The following is an 18,525-nucleotide window of genomic DNA, read 5'->3' as shown; positions in this document are numbered from 1 at the left end:
GACAGAAATTAAGATCTGATTAAATATTTACTTGGTTTATTGTCTATATGCCTTTTAAAAAAATAAACGTTATGCAAAATAAAAAAAAAAAAGAAATAAAAGAATGGCTATTCCATAGACAGAGCAGCCCATAGGGCTGCTGTTTGTCCATTTTTATGGTTATTTATTGATGATATGCTAAACGATGGGTGGATTATTCATGCCTCCCCTTTTTAAACCATATTGGGTAACTACTGGATGTTGCCATGGCATTTGTAAACTGTAATGTTGTGCTGGGTGTGTAGCAGTGAGGACAACCAGAGGTCACTCTCCTGGCCATCTTGGTTTTGGTAGGATTTAGCCGGCTTCCTTACTGCAACCTGTTTTATCAAGGTTTTTTTTTTGAGATGGAGTCTCGCTGTGTCGCCCAGGCTAGAGTGCAGCGCTGCCATCTCAGCTCACTGCCACCTCTGCCGCCTAGGTTCAAGCAATTCTCCTGCCTTAGTCTCCGGAGTAGCTGGGATTACAGGCGCCTGCCATCGTGCCTGGCTAATTTTTGTATTTTTAGTAGAGATGGGATTTCACCATGTTTGCCAGGCTGATCTTGAACTCCTGACCTCGTGATCCTCCCGCCTCTGCCTCCCAAAGTGCTGGGATTACAGGCATGAACCACCGCGACCGGCCCCTATCTTTTCAAGACAACAATGCCTCATGGTTTCCTTTTACTTACCACACACTCCCGCTAAAGTGATTATTCAAACTATTACCTAGATCTTCTAAATACATGCCATACAACTTTCCTTTCTTTGAAACATCAGACATAAAGTAAACACCAATAAATATTGTGATGTTCTTTTTTTTTTTTTTTTTGAGACGGAGTCTTGCTCTGTCGCCCAGGCTGGAGTGCAGTGGCGCAATCTCGTCTCACTGCAAGCTCCGCCTCCCGGGTTCACGCCATTCTCCGGCCTCAGCCTCCCGAGTAGCTGGGACTACAGGCGCCCGCCACTGCGCCCGGCTAATTTTTTTTCTATTTTTAGTAGAGACGGGGTTTCACCATGGTCTCGATCTCCTGACCTTGTGATCCGCCCGCCTCGGCCTTCCAAAGTGCTGGGATTACAGGCGTGAGCCACCGCGCCCGGCCTACTGTGATGTTCTTAAAGAACCATTCTGTATATATTTCTTAGAAGTTGATGTCATGGATACATGTTACAGTTTTCTTATGATTCTTTCCTTTATTGAGACAGAGTCTCAATCTGTCACCCAGGCTGGAGTACAGTAATGTGATCTCGGCTCACTGCAACCTCCGCCTCCCGGGCTCAGCCATTCTCCTGCCTCAGCCTCCTGAGTAGCTGGGATTATAGGCGTGCACCATGAGGCCTGGCCAATTTTTATATTTTTAGTAGAGACAGGGTTTCTCATGTTGGCCAGGCTGGTCTCGAACTCCTGGCCTCACGTGATCGTCTTGCCTCAGTCTCCCAAAGTGCTGGGATAACAGGTGTGAGCCACCGAGCCTAGCCTCTTTTTTTTTTTTTTTTTTTTTTGAGACAGAGTCTCACTTTGTTGCTCAGGCTGGAGTGCAGTGGCACAATCTTGGCTCACTGCAATTTCCGCCTCCTGGGTTCAACTGATTCTCCTGCCTCAGCCTCCTGAGTAGCTGGGACTATAGGCATGTGCCACCACACTCAACTAATTTTTGGATTTTTAATGGAGACGGGGTTTTACCATGTTGGCCAAGATGGTCTCAATCTCTGATCCACCTGCCTCAGCCTCCCAAAGTGTCAGGATTACGGGCGTGAGGCAGTGCACCCAGCCTAAGAATCTCTGTTAACACAACTAGATCTTTCCCTTTCAGGCCCTCCCAATCCTGAAGTGAACGGAGAGTCTAGCTTCGTTTTAAAGGTCTAAATAGGAAACATTTACCATCTATTGTGTCTAAGAGTGACCCTCTATGAGACTTCATCTACATAATAAGAGCCTTGGTCTCTACAACCCCTTATCTTAACTAAGACACCTGTTTCTATAGATTACAGGTCTTTATTTTATTTATTTTTTGAGACAGGGTCTCACTTTGTAGCCCAGGCTAGAGAGCAGTGGCACAATTATGGCTCACTGCAGCCTCGACCTCCTGGGCTCAGGTGATCCTCCCACCTCAGCCTCCTGAGTACCTGGGACTACAGGTGCATGCTACTGTGCCCGGTTTTTTTTTTCCGTGGATATGAGGTCTCACCATATTGCCCAGGCTAGTCTTGAACTCCTGGGCTCAAGTAGTCTTCTTGCCTTGGCCACCTAATATGCTGAGATTATAGGCATGAGCCACTATACTTGGCCCCAGATCTTTATAATTTAACTCTTTCAACTAACTGCCAATCAGAAAATATTTGAATCCACCCCATATGAGTCTGTAAGAATCCCCCCACTTTGAGTTGTCCTGCCTTTCCAGACCAAAACAATGTATACATCACATGTATTGGTTGATGTCGTATGTATCCCTAAAATGTATAAAGCCAAGCTGTAACCCAATCACGTTGGGCATGCACGGTCAGGACCTCTTGGCACTGTGCCTCAGGCCATGGTTACTAGTATTTGGCTCATAATAAACCTCGGTAAATATCCTGACATGGGAGGATCACTTGAGCCCAGGAGGTCGAGGCTGCAGTGAGCCATGATAGTGCCACTGCACTCTAGCCTGGGTGACAGCCTCTGAGCCAGCCTCTGAGCCAACCTCTCCTACATTGAGCACAAGACACTTTTCGTCAATATCTCCAAGATGTGCTCAGTGTAGGAGAAGTTGTCTTTGTCCGGCTCATGGCTCTCCAGGAAGCTAAACCAGATATCGCCAGCAGTGATCTCCTTACTCTTTTCACTGGGGATGTCCTTCTTACAGACTGACTTGTGCTGTTTCAGATCTTTAAGGGCGAAGTTGTTGGTCAGATCCTGGAGGAGGGTCCCATACCCAGCCATCATGCCTCTGGGGCTGAGCACTCAGGGTGCAGGCACTCGTGGGTCCCCAGTTCCTGAGCAGCACCCAGAGCCTCCCCCTCCTCAGCTCCCAGCGCCGCCACTTCCACCTGCCTCAGTTTCCTTGTAATGATAAGATGTGGAAAATAGGCCAGGTGCGGTGGCTCATACCTGTAATCCTAGCACATTGGGAAGCTCAGGCAGGCGGACAGGAAATTGAGACCATTCCGGCTACAACAGTGAAACCCTGTCTCTACTAAAAAGACAAAAATTAGCCAGGTGTAGTGGCAGGCGCCTATAGTCCCAGCTACTCAGGAGGCTGAGGCAGGAGAATCACTTGAACCCAGGAGGCAGAGGTTGCAGTGAGCTGAGATCACGTCACTGCACTCCAGCCTGGGCGACAGAGCGAGACTCCATCTCAAAAAATAAAAGATATGGAAAACATCTTTGCATTAAAGTAGCAGTTGGCCGGACGTGGCGTCTCACCCCTGTAATCCCAGTACTTTGGGAGCCTGAGGCGGGCAGATATATTGAGCTCCGGAGTTTAAGACCAGCCTGGCCAACATGGCGAAACCCTGTCTCTACTAAAACTACAAAAATTAGCTGGGCTTTGTGGTGTGCATCTGTAATCCCAGCTACTCATGAGGCTGAGGCAGAAGAATCATTTGAACCCGGGAGGTGGAGGTTGCAGTGAGCTGAGATTGTGCCACTGTGCTCCAGCCTGGGTCACAGAGTGAGACTCCATCCTCCCAAAACATCAGATTATCCTTGGTACAGTATCTATATACTCATATAAACTGACCATAACCTGGGACAATAATTTCAAGTGTGCATTAATGGTTTTTTGGTTTTTTTGTTTTTTTTTTTTTGAGATGGAGTTTTGCTTTTGTTGCCCAGGCTGGAGTGCAGTGGCATGATCTCAACTCACGGCAACTTCCGCCTCCCAGGTTCAAGCCTCAGCCTGATTCTCCTGCCTCAGCCTCCCGAGTAGCTGGGATTACAGGCACCCGACACCTTGCTTGGCTAATTTTTTTTTGGTATTTTTAGTAGAAATGGGATTTCACCATGTTAGCCAGGCTGATCTTGAACTCCTGACCTCAGGTGATCCGCCCACCTTGGCCTCCCAAAGTGCTGGGATTACAGGCATGAGCCACCGCACTGGCCAGTTTTTTTTTTTTTTTTTTTTTTTTTTGAGACATAGTCTCACTCTGTCACCCAGGCTCGAGTACAGTGGTGCAATCTCAGCTCACTACAATCTCCACCTCCTGGGTTCAAGAGATTCTCCTATCTCAGCCTCCCGAGTAGCCGGGATTACAGGTGTGCACCACCATGCCTGGCTAATTTTTCTATTTCTAGTAGAGACAGGGTTTCGCTATGTTGGCCAGGCTGGTCTCGAACTCCTGTGATCTGCCTGCCTCTGCCTCCCAAAGTGCTGGGATTACAGGCTTGAGCCACTGTGCCCGGCCAATAGCTCTTTTTATGTAAGTAAAATTGTCTGTTGCACATAATTTATTTTATTTTATTATTTTCTTTTTTGAGACGGAATCTCGCTCTGTCGCCCGGGCTGGAGTGTGGTGGTGCGATCTCGCTCACTGCAAGCTCCGCCTCCCAGGTTCACATCATTCTCCTGCCTCAGCCTCCCGAGTAGCTGGGGCTACAGGCGCCCGCCACCACGCCCGGCTAATTTGTTTTTTGTATTTTTAGTAGAGACAGGGTTTCACCATGTTAGCAAGGATGGTCTCAATCTCCTAAAGTCCTGTTTTTACTTCCCTTTCTATGCAACTTACGTTCCATGTCCACTATCCTGCTTACACCTTTAACTGTTTCGGTTCTTTGCCCTCTTGATTTACCTTCCTGGCAAAATGCTGACACTGGGGCAATCTAGTAACCCTGCCATGGACACCTGCAGATTGTCTGCAAGCATCTCCATCACCCCACCCCACAAGCAGCCTCCCATGTCAAGGTTCTGTGGCACAGCCAATCCCAGTAAATTTTGGCATAAGTCCCAGGCCCAACCTGGGATGCTGAAAATTTCTTCCCCAAGGTATTTAAGGTTGAGATTCAGAAAGTCTTCTCAGTTTCTTCATGGCTGAAGATTTGAGCAAGAGTGCTATTCACTAATTAGAATGGCTTGAGAGGGGCTGGGCGAGGTGACTCACATCTGTAATCCCAGCATTTTGGAAAGCCGAGGTGGTAGGATCATCTGAGGTCAGGAGTTTGAGACCAGCCTGGCCAACATGGTAAAATCCTGTCTCTACTATAAATACAAAAATTAGCTGTGCACCTGTAATCCCAGCTACTCAGGATGCTGAGCCAGGAGAATTGCTTGAACCTGGGAGGTGGAAGTTGCAGTGAGCTAAGATTGCACTACTGTACTCCTGCCTGGGTGACAGAGCGAGACTCTGTCTCAAAAAAAAAAAAAAAAAAAGAGAATGGCATGAGAGGACCCAGCACTTTGGCAGGCTGAGGTGGGCGATTGCTTGAACCCAGGAGTTTGAAACCAGTCTGGGTAACATGGTGAAGTGAAACCCTGTCTCTACAAAAAAAAGAAAGAAAGAAAGAAAAGAAAGAGAGAGAGAGAAAGAAAGAGAGAAAGAAAGAGAAAAGAAAAATTAGCTAGGCCTGGTGGTATGTGCCTGTGGTCCCAGTTATTTGGGAGGCTGAGGTGGGAGAGTCACTTGAGCCCAGGAGGTTGAGGCTGCAGTAAGCTGTAATCATGCTACTGCACTCCAACATGGATTACAGAGTGAGACTCTGTCTCAAAAAAGCAAAAAAAAACACAAAAGAAACATTCAAAAAAAAAAACAATTCAGAATGGATGCAAACCATGTCACATAGCAGGGGGGCCTGGAGGCCCCTGATGTGCCTGTTGTTGTTCCTGTAGTTAGTTGTTTGATGGTGGGGAGGCTAAGGAAGCTACTTAGGCATCAGGAGGGTGTTCCAGGAACTCACACAGGAGAATTTACCTGCAGTACAAGTATCTTTCAGTATTTAAAAAACAGTATATCAAGGATAGGTGCGGTGGCTCTCGCCTGTAATCCCAGCACTTTGGGAGGCCGAGACTGGTAGGTAGATAATAGGAGTTCAAGACTAGCTTGGCCAACATGGTGAAACCCCGCCTCTATTAAAAATACAAAAAGTGGCCGGGCGCGGTGGCTCAAGCCTGTAATCCCAGCACTTTGGGAGGCCGAGACGGGCGGATCACGAGGTCAGGAGATCGAGACCATCCTGGCTAACATGGTGAAACCCCGTCTCTACTAAAAAATACAAAAAACTAGCCGGGCAAGGTGGCGGGCGCCTGTAGTCCCAGCTACTCAGGAGGCTGAGACAGGAGAATGGCCCGAACCCGGGAGGCGGAGCTTGCAGTGAGCTGAGATCCGGCCACTGCACTCCAGCCTGGGCGACAGAGCGAGACTCCGTCTCAAAAAAAAAAAAAAAAAAAAAATACAAAAAGTAGCCGGGCGTGGTGGCTCGCACCTGTGGTCCCAGCTACTTGGGAAGGCTGAGGCAGGATAATCGCTTGAAACTGGGAGACGGAGTTTTCAGTGAGCTGAGATCGCACCACTGCACTCCGGCCTGGGTGATAGAGCTAGACTCGGTGGGGGGGGGGGGGGGGGGGGGGAAGAAAAAGAAACTTCATAAAACCAGTATGTCATATTTGGGAGATCTCCGCAACCATACTTCCTGTCATGTTGTTATATTGCCTTTGTTATAATTTACTTTAAAATACCTACTTATAAACACTGTAATGTACTTGTGTGTAAATTAACTTTAATCTACACTTGAAGGGAGGTTAGTTATTATTAGAGTTACTCTATTAGGAATTCACACCCTGAGGCTGGTAGGTTATAGTTTGAAGTGCCCTAATCAGGAATCCATACTCCCCAGGTGGCTACTTAGGCATTTCAAGGATTTTTATTAAAATTTATACCGGAAGGTTCAGTAATTAGCAAAAAAGATGTTAGAAATAATTTTTTTTTTTTTGAGACAGAGTTTTACTCTTGTTGCCCAGGCTGGAGTGCAGTGGTGCAATATTGGCTCACTGCAATGTCCACCTCCCAGGTTCAAGCGATTCTCCTGCCTCAGCCTCCTGAGTAGCTGGGATTACAGGCATGCACCACCACTCCTGGTTAATTTTTGTAGAAATCCGTTTTCATTGGTGAAATGTATGGTGTTCCAGATATATGGGAGGGTAGAAAGATTTCACAGTCTGATAACTCTTGTGTGAAAGAGGTGTAAGAACATCTGCCCAGGCCGGGCATGGTGGCTCATGACTGTAATCGCAGCACTTTGGGAGGCCAAGGCGGGCAGATTACCTGAGGTCAGGAGTTCGAGATGAGGCTGGCCAACTTGTTGAGACACCGTATCTACTAAAAATGCAAAATATTAGCTGGGCATGGTGGTGCACGCCTGTAATCCCAGCTACTGAGGAGGCTGAGGCAGGAGGATCACTTGAACTCGGAAGGCAGAGGTTGCAGTGAGCTGAGATTGTGCCACTGCACTCCAGGCTGGGCAACCAAGTGAGACTCTGTCTCAAAAAACAAAAAACAAAAAACAAAAAACAAAAAACAAAAAAAAACCCAAACAGAACATCTGACCAGAGTATAAGTTTCACGAGAGCAGAGTTATTAATTGGCTTTATTCACACCTATATGCCCAGTGCTAAGAGCAGTGCCTCATACATAGTAGACACTCAGTATATTCAATATGTGGTGAATAAGCTGCTAGAAAACCCAGCAACCATCTACTTTCCAGGTCTAAGTTCGATTTGATTCTGTGTTGTTCATCCCTTCCCAATGCCTTCAATTCAATTTTTGGAAGCCTCTCCTGACAGATCTGAATAGAAGATTGGCTGATCCTGCTATTTGTATGGGAGTGAAGCTCCCATACAAGACGCTTTAGGCATGCTTGAAGAGAGAGTGAGGATTTCCTCAAGCTTACATGAGCAGATGAGATGAGGTTTTTTGGGCCCACTTGCTAATATAAGTTTATACATTTGGAATAATTTGGACTAAGACTAACTTGCATGGTAATTTACTACCTGATATCAAGGTCGCAGGGGCAGACATATTTAGCTTCCACTTACATAAATCAGTGGATGCTATTGATCTTTACCAAAATAATCTGACAGCTGCTGAAGGGCCACATAGGCTGAGGTTAATTTACAATACATGAGAGGGGCTGGGCACCAAAGCTTACGCCTGTAATCCCAGCTTCTCGGGAGGCTGAGGCAGGAGAATTGCTTGAACCCCTGGGATGGAGCCTGCAGTGAGCCGAGATTGCACCCCTGCACTCCGGCCTGGGCGACAGAGTGAGATTCTGTCTCAAAAACAAATAAATAAATGAATAAATAAAAAATAAAATACATGAGAGGTGTCCAGGCCTCCTCATGTTATGTGAGACAGAAACACACACAATTTTGTATATTGGTCCCAGTATAAATTAAGGGTCCCATATCTCAAGGAGGCATCAGTATTGTACAGCAGCAAGGAGAATGAATCTGGGAGGCTCTCAGTAGAGATCAGAATCATGGGAATAGATGTTCTTTACCAGGAAGACCTTGTAGAATAAGAAGAGAGTTGGGCCAAGTAGGTAGACCTGGAAATCAATACTTAAAAAGCAAGGAGATCAAGAAGAAACCATGAAAGCTATAGATAATCGAAATGAGTGTGGTATCAGAGAAATCAAGAGAAGAGTGGCAAGGAGGGAAAAGGAGAGGGGAAAATGTGGCAAAGCATGCAACACAGAAAAGACTTGATCATGCTCATGAATGGCAGAGAAGGAGCCAGTACAGAGGGCAGTGTTGAACACACAGTAGAGGAAATGAAAGATGATGGGATCAAGATGCAGAGTAAAGGTTTGTTGAGTAAAGGCTAAGATGTCATTTTTAAAAAAAGGATCCTAGCTGGATGCAGTGGCTCACACCTATAATCCCAGCTCTTTGGGAAGTCGAGGTGGGTGGGTCACTTGAGGTCAGGAGTTCAAGACCAGCCTGGCCAACATGGTGACACCCCCATCTCTACTAAAAATACAAAAAATTAGTTAGGCATGGTTGTGCGCACCTGTAGTCCCAGCTACTCAGGAGGCTGAGGCGGGAGAATCACTTGAACCAAGGAGGTGGAGGTTGCAGTGACCTGAGATTGAGCCACTGCACTCCAGCCTGGGTGACAGTATGAGACTCCATCTCAAAACAAACAAACAAACAAGACCCTAAAATATAGTAGCTTAAATAAGATAGGGGTTTATTTTTCTCTGACATGTAACAGTCTAGCCACTAAACTGGCATGCAACTTTGCACCACTAGTCACTCAGGGACCCACCTTCCTTCCATATTGTTGCTTCACCAGCTCCGCATGTTGAAGGTGGGTCAATGACACAGTCCTGTTCCAGCACGTGGGAAAGGAAGTCAAGCCAGCATTACATCAGAAAGGGACCATACACAGAGATTACTGCTAATAAATTCTTCTACTGTCAATACCTCTATAACATCATGCTAGCTGGTATTTTGAATGTAAAAATGTGTTTTGTATTGGTGAAGCTAGTGATTTGTTAAATAGCATGATGAATATTAGAAACAGTGGAATTAGGCCAGGCACGGTGGCTCACACCTGTAATCGCAGCACTTTGGGAGGCCAAGCTGGGTGGATCAAATAGGTGAATTAGGCCAGGCATGGCGGCTCATGCTGTAATCCCAGCACTTTGGGAAGGCAAGCTGGGTGGATCACCTGAGGTCAGGAGTTTGAGAGTTCCAAACCAGCCTGGCCAACATGGTGAAACCTCGTCTCTACTAAAAATACAAAATTAGCCGGGTGTGATGGCACACCCCTGTAGTCCCAGCTACTTGGAAGACTGAGACAGGAGAATCACTTGAACCTGGGAGGTGTAGGCTCTAGCGAGCTGAGATCCTGCCACTGCACTCCAGCCTGGGCGAGACAGAGTAAGACTCTGTCTCAAAAAAAAAAAAAAGAAAAAAAAAATAGTGGAATTAAAGGTATTCAAGGTATGAGGATTATCTATAACAGAAGACTTTCCTTATGTTTGCATGAACAGCAAATTTTGTTATCTGATATCTTAGGATGCTTTCTGATGCTTGATTCCTAAACTGTCCTGTGGTGGGATTTCTGTTTTTCTTTTTGAGACGGGGTCTTGCTCTGTTTCCCAGGCTGGAATGCAGTGGCACCATCATGGCTCACTGCAACCTTTGCCTCCCTGCTCAAGCGATCCTCCCACCTCAGCCTCCCGAGTAGCTGGGACTACAGGTGTGCACCACCACACCTGGCTAATTTTTATATTTTTTGTAGAAACGGGGTTTCACCATGTTGCCCAGGCTGATCTCAAACTCCTGAGCTCAAGTGACCACCCACTTCGGCCTCCCAAAGTGCTGAGATTACAGGCATGAGCCACCGCACCTGACCCTATGTTGGGATTTCTAATTCCATGGTGGTGACTAGAGGGCACATGAGACTGCTCCTGAAATGTGTTTGTCTGTCTTGAGTGCATCTGTTATTCAGCAGCACCTAAAAAGACAAAGGAGACAGCTGAAATTCCACTGACTTTAAGGAATCGGTTATATTCACAATTCTTTGGTAACTACTGTTATCTACCTAAATATTCCACCAGTTAACTAAACATGCTTAGGTTAATTAACTGGGTGTAAGACAGCATAAAAGAGTCTGGGAAATGTGGTCTCCAGCTGCCATGTACCAAAGAAAAGTGTGATGGTTAATTTTATATATCAACCTTGAATGGACTAAGGGGTGCCCAGATAGCTGGTTAAACATTATTTCTGGCCAGGTGCAGTGGCTCACATCTGTAGTCCCAGCACTTTGGGAGGCTGAGGAGGAAGGGTCACCTAAGGTCAGGAGTTCGAGACCAGTCTGGCCAACATGGTGAAATCCCGTCTCTACTAAAAATACAAAAATTAGCTGGCTGTGGTGTGCACCTGTAATCTCAGCTACTCAGGAGGCTGAGGCAGGATAATTGCTTGAACCCAAGAGGCAGAGGTTGCAGTGAGCCGAGATTGTGCCATTGCACTTCAGCGTGGGCAACAGAATGAGACTCAAAAACAAACAAACAAAAAAATCCCAAAATATATTATTTCTGAGACTGTGAGGATGTTTCCAGAAGAGATTAGTGTTGGAATCTGTAAACTGAGTAAAGAAGATCAACACTCATAAATGTGGGTAAGCATTATCCAATTGATTGAGGATTCAATAGAACAAAAAGGCAGAGGAAGTCTGGGCACAGTGGCTTTTGCCTTTAATCCCTTTGGGAGGCTGAGGCGGGTGGATTACGTGAGGTCGGGAGTTTGAAACCATCCTGGCCAACATGGTGAAACCCCGTCTCTACTAAAAATGCAAAAATTAGCCGGGTGTGTTGGCATGCACCTGTAGCCTCAGCTACTGTGGAAGCTGAGGCAGAAGAATCGCTTGAACCCGGGAGGCAGAGATTGCAGTGAGCCGAGAATGTGCCACTACTTTCCAGTTTGGCCAACAGACTGAGTCTGTCTCAAAAACAAAAAACAAAAAACAAAAAAACGCAGAGGAAGGGTGAACTCTCTCTCTCTGTTCTTGGGGTGGGGACATGCATCTTCTCCTATGTTTGAAACCTCTGGTTTAGACTCTGGGACTTATACCAATGACCCCATCCAAATCTCAGCCTTTGAACTTGGTCTGAATTACATAACCAACTTTCGTGGTTCTCCAGCTTGTAGACAGTAGGTTGTTGGACTTCTATGAGCAAATTTCCATAATAAGTAACATCTCCCATTGACCTTGTTTCTCTAAAAATCCCCAATACAAGGAGGCAAAAAACCATACATACATACATATGTAATCTTTTTATTTTTATTTTTATTTTTATTTATTTATTTTTTTTTTTGAGACGGAGTCTCGCTCTGTCGCCCAGGCTGGAGTACAGTGGCCGGATCTCAGCTCACTGCAAGCTCCGCCTCCCAGGTTCACGCCATTCTCCTGCCTCAGCCTCCCGAGTAGCTGGGACTACAGGCGCCCGCCACCTCGCCCGGCTAATTTTTTTGTATTTTTTAGTAGAGACGGGGTTTCACTGTGCTAGCCAGGATGGTCTCCATCTCCTGACCTTGTGATCCGCCCGTCTCGGCCTCCCAAAGTGCTGGGATTACAGGCGTGAGCCACCGCGCCCAGCCTTTATTTTTTTTTTTTAGGACACCTAAGAGTCTGTCATAGTATAAAGCTTTGCCTTTTTTTTTTTTTTTTTGAGATGGAGTCTCGCTCTGTCGCCCAAACTGGAGTGCAGTGGCTGGATCTCAGCTCACTGCAAGCTCCGCCTTTCGGGTTTAAGCCATTCTCCTGCCTCAGCCTCCCGAGTAGCTGGGACTACAGGCGCCCGCCACCTCACCCGGCTAGTTTTTTGTATTTTTTTAGTAGAGATGGGGTTTCACCGGGTTAGCCAGGATGGTCTCGATCTCCTGACCTTGTGATCCGCCCATCTCGGCCTCCCAAAGTGCTGGGATTACAGGCTTGAGCCACCGCGCAGGGCCAGCTTTGCCTTTTATAGTGAAGGAAACAATAGGCAAGGACAGAGATGAGTTTATAGATAGTAGGGTGGGAACGACAGGAAATTGAAGGATTTTACTCCTGAGGGCCTCAGTTTTCCAGGAATTAAAAAAAATCACATTTGTTTGTTTGCTTATTTTACCTGCATTAGTTAGGATGTTTTTTTCTTTTTTTTGAGATGAAGTTTTTCTCTTGTTGCCCAGGCTGGAGTGCAATGGCGTGATCTCCTGTAATCCTAGCACTTTTGGAGGCTGAGGCTGGTGGATCGCTTGAGCTCAAGAGTTCGAGACCAGCCTGGGCAACATGGCAAAACTCTTGTCTCCACAAAAAAATACAAAAATTAGCTTGAATGGTGGCACGTGCCTGTAGTCCCTGCTACTTGGGAGACAGGGGCAAGGATCACCTGGGTCCTGGGAGGTCAAGGCTGCAATCAGCCAAGATTGTTCCACTGTACTCCAACCTGGGCGAAAAATCAAGACCCTGGGTCAAAAAAATAAAAAATAAAAGAGACAAACTGGATAAAAGATTTCTTTCTCCTTACAAAGTTTTCAGTCCACGGGGTGGATGGCATTGCAAAATGAGGTCATCTAGAGGTCCAGGTTTCTTTTGTGGTTCTGTCCTCTAATGTGGTCATGGTATGCATGCCTGAGGCTGCTTCACCCTAACTATCAGGTCTGTGTCCCAGCCCATGAGCAGGAAAGAGATAGGAATCAGATACCTGCTGTGGTAGGGAGGAGGAAGGAGGATTAGCAGGTTCTGCAAAAACAGAAACAAAAGGCTGGGTGCAGTGGCTCACGCCTGTAATCCCAGCACTTTAGGAGGCTGAGATGGGCGGATCACCTGAGGTCAGGAGTTCGAGGCCAGCCTGGCCAACATGGTGAAACCCTGTCTCTACTAAAAATACAAAAAATTAGCTGGGTGTATAGGTGCACACCTCCAGCTACTTGGGAGGGTGAGGAAGGCTAATCCCTTGAACTCGGGAGGCGGACGTTACAGTGAGCTGACATCACACCATTGCACTGCAGCCTAGGCTACAAAAGCGAAACTCCCATCTCAAAAAAAAAGAGAAAATTTACTTTAAAAAGTCATTTAGGCGGGGCCTGGTGGCACATGCCTGTAATTCCAGCACTTTGGGAACCCAAAGTGAGAGGACTGCTTGAGCCCAGAAGTTCGAGGCCAACCTGGGCAACATGACAGAACCCCATCTCTACAAAATATTTTCTAACATTAGCTGGCTGTGATGGCGCATTCCTGTAGTTACAGCTACTCAGGAGGCTGCGGGGAGGATAGCTTGAGCCCCAGAGGTTGAGGTTGCAGTAAGTCTCTGCTCTCCAGTCCAAGCAATAGAGCCAGACCCTGTCTCAAAAAAAAAAAAAAATATATATATATATATATATATATTTAAGGATTATTTAAAGTAGTTTACCAAGATGTAGACATGACAGATATACAGGCAAATAAAGAAATAAGGGAGAAAGTGAAAAAGGAGGAAAAATAGGGATATGACTAAAGCTAGCAAGGAAAATAGCTGCCATACATACTTAAGAAAGGAGGGCTGGTTGCTTTATTTTGGCTTAAGACCAAGTTAATTTATCCAGACTGCTGATAGACTTCTTATTTTATGTTTCACTTATTAAATATTAAGTTTAGGTTTTTCTTCCCTACCTTCCTAGGGATTTGATGAATAAAGTACTAACTGGTATTATGACTTGTATGTTATAAATAATCTGTCAATTTCAAATTTTTAAATAATCGAGAGTTTTGAACATTAAATGAAATTTTTTGGCAAGTCAGATATAAAATACACGAAAAGACAAAAAATGTGGCGGCTGTGCTATTCACCTTTCACATTTTGCCTATCTTTTTATCTGCAGTTTATAAAAAAGGCATTTACTAAATTCAAAGTGAGAACTACTAATATCACACCTGCATATGACCTCCTTATTGTGGACGGGTGTCAGCCAAAGCAGTTAAGTTTCAAAATGGCTCTACTGATAGACTTTAACTCAAAAACTATAATCATTATTTGGTCACGTTTTGGTTGGATTACAATCTACAGAATGGGAAAACTTGCATCAGATTTCTAGTTCTTTTTTTTTTTTTTTTTTTTTGAGACGGAGTCTCGCTCTGCCGCCCAGGCTGGAGTGCAGTGGCCGGATCTCAGCTCACTGCAAGCTCCGCCTCCCGGGTTCACGCCATTCTCCTGCCTCAGCCTCCCGAGTAGCTGGGACTACAGGCGCCGCCACCTCGCCCGGCTAGTTTTTTGTATTTTTTAAAGTAGAGACGGGGTTTCACCGTGTCAGCCAGGATGGTCTTGATCTCCTGACCTCGTGATCCGCCTGTCTCGGCCTCCCAAAGTGCTGGGATTACAGGCTTGAGCCACCGCGCCCGGCCAGATTTCTAGTTCTTTCCAGCTTTAAGATACTATCATTTCCATCATCCTGTAAGAGGTTATCTCTTTTTATGCACACTTTCTTTAAAGTCCAAGTCACTCAGAGAATGAGGTCATTATGCTGCTATTGATCTTGCTCACCATGGCAATATCAACACACAGAACCTAAATAAAGGGGCCTAAAATAAAAGTGCAAAATGGAACACAGCTGCCAATTTTAGAGAATTTTTCAGAAGTATCTCATTTGTAGTATAGCAGGAATCTCAGCTCCAGTCTAAGCTGGGTGTGTTGCTGGGCTCAAGCATGTCCGGGCATGTCTGGCAAACTGGCGAGGCAGGACTACAAGAAACCTGCTGCCATGGGGGCTGAAGCGGCTTCCTGGAACAGAACTCATTTTAGTGGAAGAGAGAATTAGAGGAGCCCTACAACAAAGTCTTAGTCATTGGATGGAGAGTAATAAATGCAGCGTGGGGTAGCTGTTACTCAAATCTGTCGCCAGTCTAGGCCCATGAAAGCATGTCTGGATCCCTAAGAGAAACAGAGCTCTGAGTAAAAACATAAAGGGCTGTTTCACTGAAAACCATATGATATTGGGCACAAGCAGTCTGCTTTGGGGTTCCCCTAACACAATGATCTCCATTTCTTCTGACTGTACTATGACTTTGGCTGTTTGTTTGTATCCCAAATTTTGGCTGGGGCTGGTGGCTCATGATTGTAATCCCAGCGTTTCGTTAGGCCAAGGCGGGCGGATCGCTTGAACTTGGGAATTAGAAACCAGCCTGGGCAACGTGGAAAAATCTCATCTCTACAAAAAATGCAAACATTAGCCGGGCATGATGGCATGCGTCTGTAGTCCCAGCTACTCAGGGGGCTGATGTGGGAGGATGGCTTGAATCCAGAAGGTTGAGTCTACAGTGAGCTGTGATCACGTCACTGCACTCCAGCCTGGGTAATAGAGCAAGATCCTGTCTCAAAAAATCCGAAAGACTAAGTAAACACACACATACAAATCCTGATAGGTGTCTGCAGTACCTAGAATAGCAGAGCAGGAGAAGGGGTCTTGGGAGAGGAGGATTTGAGTTAGTGAGAGACCCTTGCCCTTGTGGGACTCCCAGAAGGCTGGAGGTGTCCTGACTACCTTAGTAGGCTTGGTAGGTAGAAGAACAAATGAAATTCAAATTATTGTTGCTAATTTGACTCTATTAGTGCTGTGGTTGATGAGTTTGAATATGACTCCTAATCAAATAGCTCTTATGCAATAGTGTGTTATTGGGCAACTTACAATTACCTATAGCATCCCACACTCACCAAGCTGGAAAAAAAGAACAGTAAAACAGTGATTCTTAACTTGTGAAAGACCAGTATTTAAAAAAAAAAAAAATTTCTGAACGGGCACAGTGGCCCACGCCTGTAAACTTGGGACTTTGGGAGGCCAAAGCGGGCAGATGATTTGAGTTCAGGAGTTCGAGATCAGCTTGGCCAACATGGTGAAACTTTGCCTCTACTAAAAATACAAAAAAAGGAGCCAGGTGTGGTGGCGCATGCCTGTAATCCCAGCTACTTGGGAGGATGAGGAGGACAATCGCTTGAACCCAGGAGGCAGAGGTTGCAGTGAGCCAAGATCTCACCACTGCATGCCAGCCTGGGTAACAGAGTGAGACCCCATTTCCAAAAAAAAAAAAAAAAAAAAAAATTTCTGGTGGACCGGTACTTTTGTAAAATACAGTAAAAATGAATTACCAGTGGAATAAAATAAAATAACTGGTGACATAGAAACTATTAACTCTAAGGCCAGGCGCGGTGGCTGATGCCTGTAATCCTAGCACTTTGGGAGGCTGAGGCGGGTGGATCACGTGAGGTCAGGAGTTCGAGACCAGCCTGGCCAACATAACGAAACCCTGTCTCTATTAAAAATGCATAAATTAGCTGGGCGTGATGACGGGCGCCTGTAATCCCAGCTACTCGGGAGGCTGAGGCAGGAGAATCGCTTGAACCAAGGGTGGGAGGGCGTGGGGGGTGGCGGGCGGAGGTTGCAGTGAGCCAAGATCACGCCACTTTGCTCCAGCCTGGGCGAAAGAGTGAAACTCCGTCTTAAAAAAAAAAAAAAAGTATAATCTCTAGTTTTTAAATATTTATTTATTTATTTATTTATTTATTTATTTATTTATTTATTTGTTTGTTTATTTGAGATGGAGTCTCGCTCTGTCGCCCAGGCTGCAGTGCAGTGGCGTGATCTCCACTCACTGCAAGCTCTGCCTCTTGTTGCCCAGGCTGGAGTGCAATGGTGTGCTCTTCACTCACCACAACCTCCACCTCCCGGGTTCAAGCGATTCTCCTGCCTCAGCCTCCCGAATAGCTGGGGTTACAGGCGTGTGCCACCATGCCTGGCTAATTTTATATTTTTAGCAGAGATGGGGTTTCTCCATGTTGGTCAGGCTGCTCTTGAACTCGCGACCTCAGGTGATCCACCCTGCCTTGGCCTCCCAAGGTGCTGGGATTATAGTCATGAGCCACCGTGCCCGGCCCTTAGATTAGTAATTTTATGCAGACATAAAACTACTCTGTCAAGTTGTTATAAAAGTTTATGAAAGCTACTTTTAGTACTTATCTCACTACAAACCAGGAATGCACAGTTTATGAACGGGTACTGAGCTGAGGAGCGAGTTTGGTCCTCTGGACCATCAAACCTGTCACCTGATGCTGCCAAAAGAAACTCTGTCACACAGAGGTTCTGCCTGTAGTTCAACACTTCAGTTACTTAAAATTTGAGAGTGAAATAATGACACCTTGTCACTGTGGTTATGGAGGAGAGTGGCCTTGTTCTAAGGAGATGCATGCAGAGCAGTGATGTCTGCAACTAAACCAAGAGGAAGACAGGGAAACAATCCAGTGACGGGAAACACAATTTTCTCCAAAATGCCAGTTCCCAGATAGTTCATTTTCGTCTTCAAGTATAAATACCACAGCTAAAATATTCCTTTGTGGCTTTGATACTTGCCATTTCCATGTGTCTAATGTCCATTTACTTTTCACTCTTTTTTTTTCCTTAATAAATCCTTCACTAGAACTTTTTCACGCTTTTCAGCCTATCTCCTATACATTAGATTCTACAGCTGTACAATATAATCTAAGCATATCACACCTTTATTAAAATATCTCAGTACATACCTGTCAAAACTTTTTTTTTTTTTTTTTTTTGGAGACAAGGTCTCACTCTGTCACCCAGACTGGAGTGCAGTGGTGCTTGGCTTACTGCAAGCCCGGACCTCCCCAGGCCCAGGTGATCCTCCCACCTCAGCCTTCCATAGCTGTGTGTGCCACCATGTCTGACTAATTTTTTTTTTTTTTGAGACGGAGTCACACTCTGTCACCCAGGCTAGAGTGCAGTGGTGCAATTTTGGCTCACTGCAACCTAAGTCTCCTGGGTTCAAGCGATTCTCCTGTGCCCGGCCAATTTTGATATTTTTTATAGACATAGGGTTTCGCCTTGTTGGCCAGGCTGGTCTTGAACTCATAACCTCAAGTGATCTGTCTGTCTCAGCCCTCCACAGTGCTGGGATTACAGGCATGAGCCACTGTGCCTGGTCCCCAACATCAACTTTTTATTCATGACCTTCTTCAATCTAATATTTAACTATTTTCAGCTTTCTTGCCATGATTTCT

This window comes from Macaca nemestrina, chromosome 10, assembly GCF_043159975.1.
Source record: "Macaca nemestrina isolate mMacNem1 chromosome 10, mMacNem.hap1, whole genome shotgun sequence".
NCBI classification, from domain to species: domain Eukaryota; kingdom Metazoa; phylum Chordata; class Mammalia; order Primates; family Cercopithecidae; genus Macaca; species Macaca nemestrina.
The sequence above is the reverse complement of the archived record's forward strand: the minus strand, read 5'-3'. Positions refer to the sequence as shown.